The sequence below is a fragment of the Sarcophilus harrisii genome, chromosome 3 (assembly GCF_902635505.1).
Source record: "Sarcophilus harrisii chromosome 3, mSarHar1.11, whole genome shotgun sequence".
Classification (NCBI taxonomy): domain Eukaryota; kingdom Metazoa; phylum Chordata; class Mammalia; order Dasyuromorphia; family Dasyuridae; genus Sarcophilus; species Sarcophilus harrisii.
In genome coordinates, this window is record NC_045428.1 from 19,219,209 (window position 1) to 19,224,458 (window position 5,250).

The window sequence follows — 5,250 nt, forward strand, 5'->3', positions numbered from 1 at the left end:
CCTGACTCCATCTGCAGACTTCTGCAAAGGGGAGGGGAAGAAGGGGGGGGGGAACCCACGCAGGGCACATTACAGCAAGATTGCGGGCGGCAGAGAGCCGGGCACGAGGCCGGGGAGCACGCCAGGGGCTGCTCGGAGCCTCGGCCGCACAGGGGGCCCCTGCCCGCGAACCTGGCCGGCCCGCTTGGGTGTCATTGAGCGCAATAAAGCTTTGTCATGTGGCTGCCTTTCATTTTTTTTTTTTTTTTTAAAGATGTAGTCCTCGGCTTGGGGAGAGGAGCCCAGAGTTAGGTCCCGGGCGCTGCGGGATCACAGGTGGGGTGGGGGGAGGAAAGGAGGAGGAGGCCGGAACAAAGATGCGCCTCAGCCCCCGGAGGGCGACTGGGAGGGCGAGCTGCGGGGGCATGGCTCAGCTGCCCGCGCCCTGGAGAGCCAGCCCGGTCCCGTGCCCCCGGACTCTCTCTAGTAAATTTCCTTCCTTTGGAGAAGGGGCGTGGGGGGAAGGGACCGCGCGGGCTTGGGGGTGGAGAGGGGCGGGGGAGGACCAACCTCTGCATTGGGAGCGGGGCGCGCCGGCTCGTCCCTGCGCCTGGCGCAGCGCGGGCATCGGTGGGCACGGTTGCGCAGAGCCCGAGGCTCCTCACCTGCGCGCCCTGACGCACCGCATCCCGGGGCAGCGGGCCAGCCATGCCGGCAGTGGCGGAGGCGGGCAGTGGGGGTGGGGGACGGGCGAGGGAGAGCCACGATTTTCTCCCGGCCGCTGGGCACAGGCGGCCCGGGCTCCCTGGACTGCACACGCCCGGCCTCAAGCCGGGAGACGCACAGGGGCGGAAGCGGGACTGTGGGCTGCCTGCCTGCCCTGGCGTTTGCGGACAGGCAGTGAGTGCGGAGCCTGCTCGGAGGGTGTGGGAGCGCAGGAAGCCCAGAGAGCTGGATTCGAATTCCGGCTTCACCAGTCACTGGCTGTAACCTTCCCCCTGGTCCCCGTCCTCACGATGAAAGAAAGGACCAGCTGGCCTTCCTCTCCAGCGGGGATCGATTCTTGGGGAGGCCGGCAGCAGCCGGATGAGGGAGGAAGAGGAGAAAGGCGGCACTGGCTGCCGTTCTTGGACGCAACCACCATTATCGAGGGCTGCCTATGGGCCACCCCTGTGACTTCCCTTTCCTTTGAACCACATAGAATTGGGTCAGGGGTTAGTAAACCCTTCCCTTGCATTAGTTTGGCATTATACATTTTCCTAATTTGTTTCACATTCGTGGTACAGTTGTGTGAGATACACACACACACAGAAACAGACAGAGGGACCGAGGGAGGGGGAGAGAGATACAGAGACAGAGACAGAGACATACACACACACACACACACACACACAGAGAGAGAGAGAGAGAGAGAGAGAGAGAGAGAGAGAGAGAGAGAGAGAGAGACTGATTTATGTGTATGTGCTTTCACAAATGGGCTTATCAGTTTAGAGGGGTCATCCTTATTGATCCTAAGAAATGACTAGTTCATAATTTTTAGTTAGAGAGTTGCCTGGGAATTGGGAAGTTTAACTACCTTGCCCAAGGTCTCACAGTCAGTGTATTAAAGGCTGATATTGAACCCGGGACTTCCTGACTCTGAGATTAGTCCCTTACCCATTACCCCTTTTGCTAAGGTGCTTCTCTCTTAATAGAATATACGCTCTTTGAGGGCAGGGACATATTCCCTTGTCTTTTTTTTTTTTTTTTTTCAATCTTCAGTACCTAATACAGTGCCTGGAACTCTCTTTGAATGAATGATTGATGCTGAGGTACGAAGGAATGGTTATGACATATTTGATGAAGAAGGAAATTGATAATAGAGAGCAATTGAGACTTGGAAGGGGCTTCGGAGGCCATCAAATTCAACCCTCTCATTTTACAGATTAGGAAACTGAGGCTCAGGTTGATTAAGTGACCTGCTCAGAATCACAAGTATGAAATGTGGGACTTGACCCTGAATGCTCTGTGTCAGGAGCCCCTCTTCCTTTCTCAACACCAGGCTTCCCCCTGAATTGTAAATGATGGGTGAGGTCCTTGCATCTCTAATTCCTGGCTCTAAGTGCAGAGCTCTTTTCCTGATACTGCCCTGTTACAACTGAGAAGGTGAGTAAATGTCCTCACTTTACCCAGCCAGTTTTGTGTAATGATTTAGTCACCAAAATCCAGTTTAATAATAATAACTGGATACATTGTGGTTACACTGATATAGAAGCAATATATACATATCTGAATGATCAAACACTGTTTAATTGGCAACCCTATATAGAAATAAAGTGAATTCCCTAAGTCCCTAATTTTTGTGCCTGAAACAGTTTGAGTGCATTCTGAAATCAGCCTTTTAAGAACAAATTCAGTAAAGTTTGCAGAACCCCAGGATAGAGTGACTCCTGAATACTATGGAGCTCTAATGGGAAGATCTGGTATGTGGCCAAGAGAGGGAGGAACTCTGCTGAAATGAGGGGGTAGGGGATAGAGATACAATCCTTTAGCTTCCTATTTTAATGAGTTATTCTGGGTTATTAGGTGCTATGTTCAGTTATTTATATGTAGTTTAAGAACAATTAGATGCAAAATTCAGTTTAAAAATATTTGAACATTCATTTAAAAAAAATTTTTTTTTATGCTTCTCTTGGCACACTCTAAGTTTCTTTGCCTTGGAGCAAAGCTTCAGTTGTCCTATCCTAGTTATATCTCACGTTCCAACCAATTGTTTTTGGAGAAGATGGTATAGTCAGCACCTGCAGATGGAATCTGCCTTCTAACAGGTGACACCATGAACCTGGAGCCAGAAAGCTCGGAGTTCAAACGCAGCCTTTTCCTCGGCAAATCATTTAACCTCCATGCCTCAGTTTCCTCAATTGTAAATTAAGGATAAACTAGTATTACTTCCCATTTTAAGATCAAATAAGATAATATTTACAAAGTACTTAACCCAGGGCCTGACATATTGTAGGCCCGGTATAAATTGTATAAATGCTTATTCCCTTCTCTCCCCTCCCTTACTCCTGTCTCCAAAGAACCCCCTTTCTTTGTGATTAGCATTAGAAATGCTGGGAACATAGATTTAGAGTTGGAATGGATTGGAGAAGCCATTAGCTTCTAATCCCTCATTTTATAGACAAGGAGACCCAGCCCAGAGAGATTCAGTGACTTGTCAAGTCAGCTGCCACACAGTTAATGAGTGACTGAGGCTGGATTTGAATCCATGTCCAATGTTGTGTCTCTTACACCAGAAGTTCTCAGGATGTGGTCAGGGATTCCTTGAGGTCCTTTTAAGGATTCAAAACTATTTTCATAATAACACTGATGCAGTTTGTTTATTAAGCTACTCCCCTGTTTCCAAATGTGTATCTTAATGAGGCCAGATTTTCTTTAAATACTTCAACTACACAATTTATCACAATAGAGGGAATACAGAAGCAGATAGGAGACTCTAGTTGGTTTCTATTAAGTCAATCACTAAAGAGAAGTACAAAAATATGTTTAAAAAATGTTGTTCTTCTCAGTAAATCTTTTTTTTAATTTCTGAAACTAGTTATTTTTTTAAATAGCTTTTTATTTGCAAGTTATATGCACAGGTAATTTTACAGCATTGACAATTGCCAAACCTTTTGTTCCAATTTTTCCCCTCCTTCCCCCTATCCCCTCCCCTAGATGGCAGGCTGAGCAGTAGATGTTAAATATATTAAAGTATAAATTAAATACAAAATAAGTATACATGACCAAACCGTTATTTTGCTGTACAAAAAGAATCAGACTCTGAAATATTGTATAGCTTGTGAAGGAAATCCAAAATGCCAGCAGGCAAAAATATAGGGACTGGGAATTCAATGTAATGGTTCTTAGTCATCTCTCAGAGTTCTTTTGCTGGGTATAGCTGGTTCAGTTCATTACTGCTCTATTGGAAGTGATCTGGTTCATCTCATTGCTGAGAATGGCCATGTCCATCAGAATTGATCTTCATATAGTATTGTTGTTGAAGTATATAATGGTCTCCTGGTCCTGCTTGTTTCACTCAGCATCAGTTCCTGTAAGTCTCTCCAGGCCTTTCTGAAATCATCCTGCTGGTCATTTCTTACCGAACAATAATATTCCATAATATTTATATACCACAATTTATTCAACCATTCTCCAATTGATGGGCATCTACTCAGTTTCCAGTTTCTGTCCACTACAAAAAGGGCTGCCACAAACATTCATGCACATACAGGTCCCTTTCCCTTCTTTATGATCTCTTTGGGATATAAGCCCAGAAACTAGTTATTTTTCATGAAAATTTCTCTTACCATATAATTGGGCTTTTTTTTGTTATTCTTAAAATGGATGAATATGTTAAAACTTTGTTAGTTTTAATGTCTAATATACTAAATAGCAATAGATATAACCCACATTAAATCTCTCAGGGGAGGGAGGAATTTTTAAGAGTGTAGAGGAATCCTGTGACCAAAATGTTTAGGGACTGAAATAATCTACTCCATTCATTGCTAACAATACTCCCCAGGTGAGAATTAAATGTGAAATAAGCATTTTCAAACACTGTTTCAGAAGTGATATCAGTTATTAGAGAACTAAGAGTTTACACAGTAATCACTAGCTTATGTAGTAGGGGGTGAGATAGACAGAAATAACTAATTCACAGTATCAAATGATGTTAGTGCATTAGCCTCAAAACAAAGTGTCATATGAGGTAGGAGAAGTGGTTACAACAGTTTATTCTTCCCTTTGTTACATTAAGAAATAGAAGAGAATTCTTAGAGTTTAGTGAAAGAAACCCAACCAGCTCAAATATTTCTTTATCTCATATCACCAGATGCCAGACAATCCAAATGCAACAACAGGTCTGAAAAAGAACCTATTTCCTTCCTCCATAAACATATTTCTTTCTAGCAAGGTCCCCTTCCTCTTATTTCTGTTACTGAGGTTCATAATTTTGGAATCATCCTTAACTATTCCTATTCTTTCTTTACTTGTGCTTCCAACATCCGACCAGTTACCAATCCTTTTGATTCAACCACAATCTCTTCTTATTTGTTTCTTTTTCTCCACTTACTAGCTAATTATGATAGCCATGGGGCTAACCTGCTGCAGAAATAATAGAAGACAGACACTGAAGGGGGGGAAAGAATTGGGAGAATGGGTGGGCAGCAGCAGATCTAGGTTCAAGAATAGGTTTCAATGGTTTTAAAAGCAATCTACCATTTTTACAAATGTCTAACCTTATTTATTTTG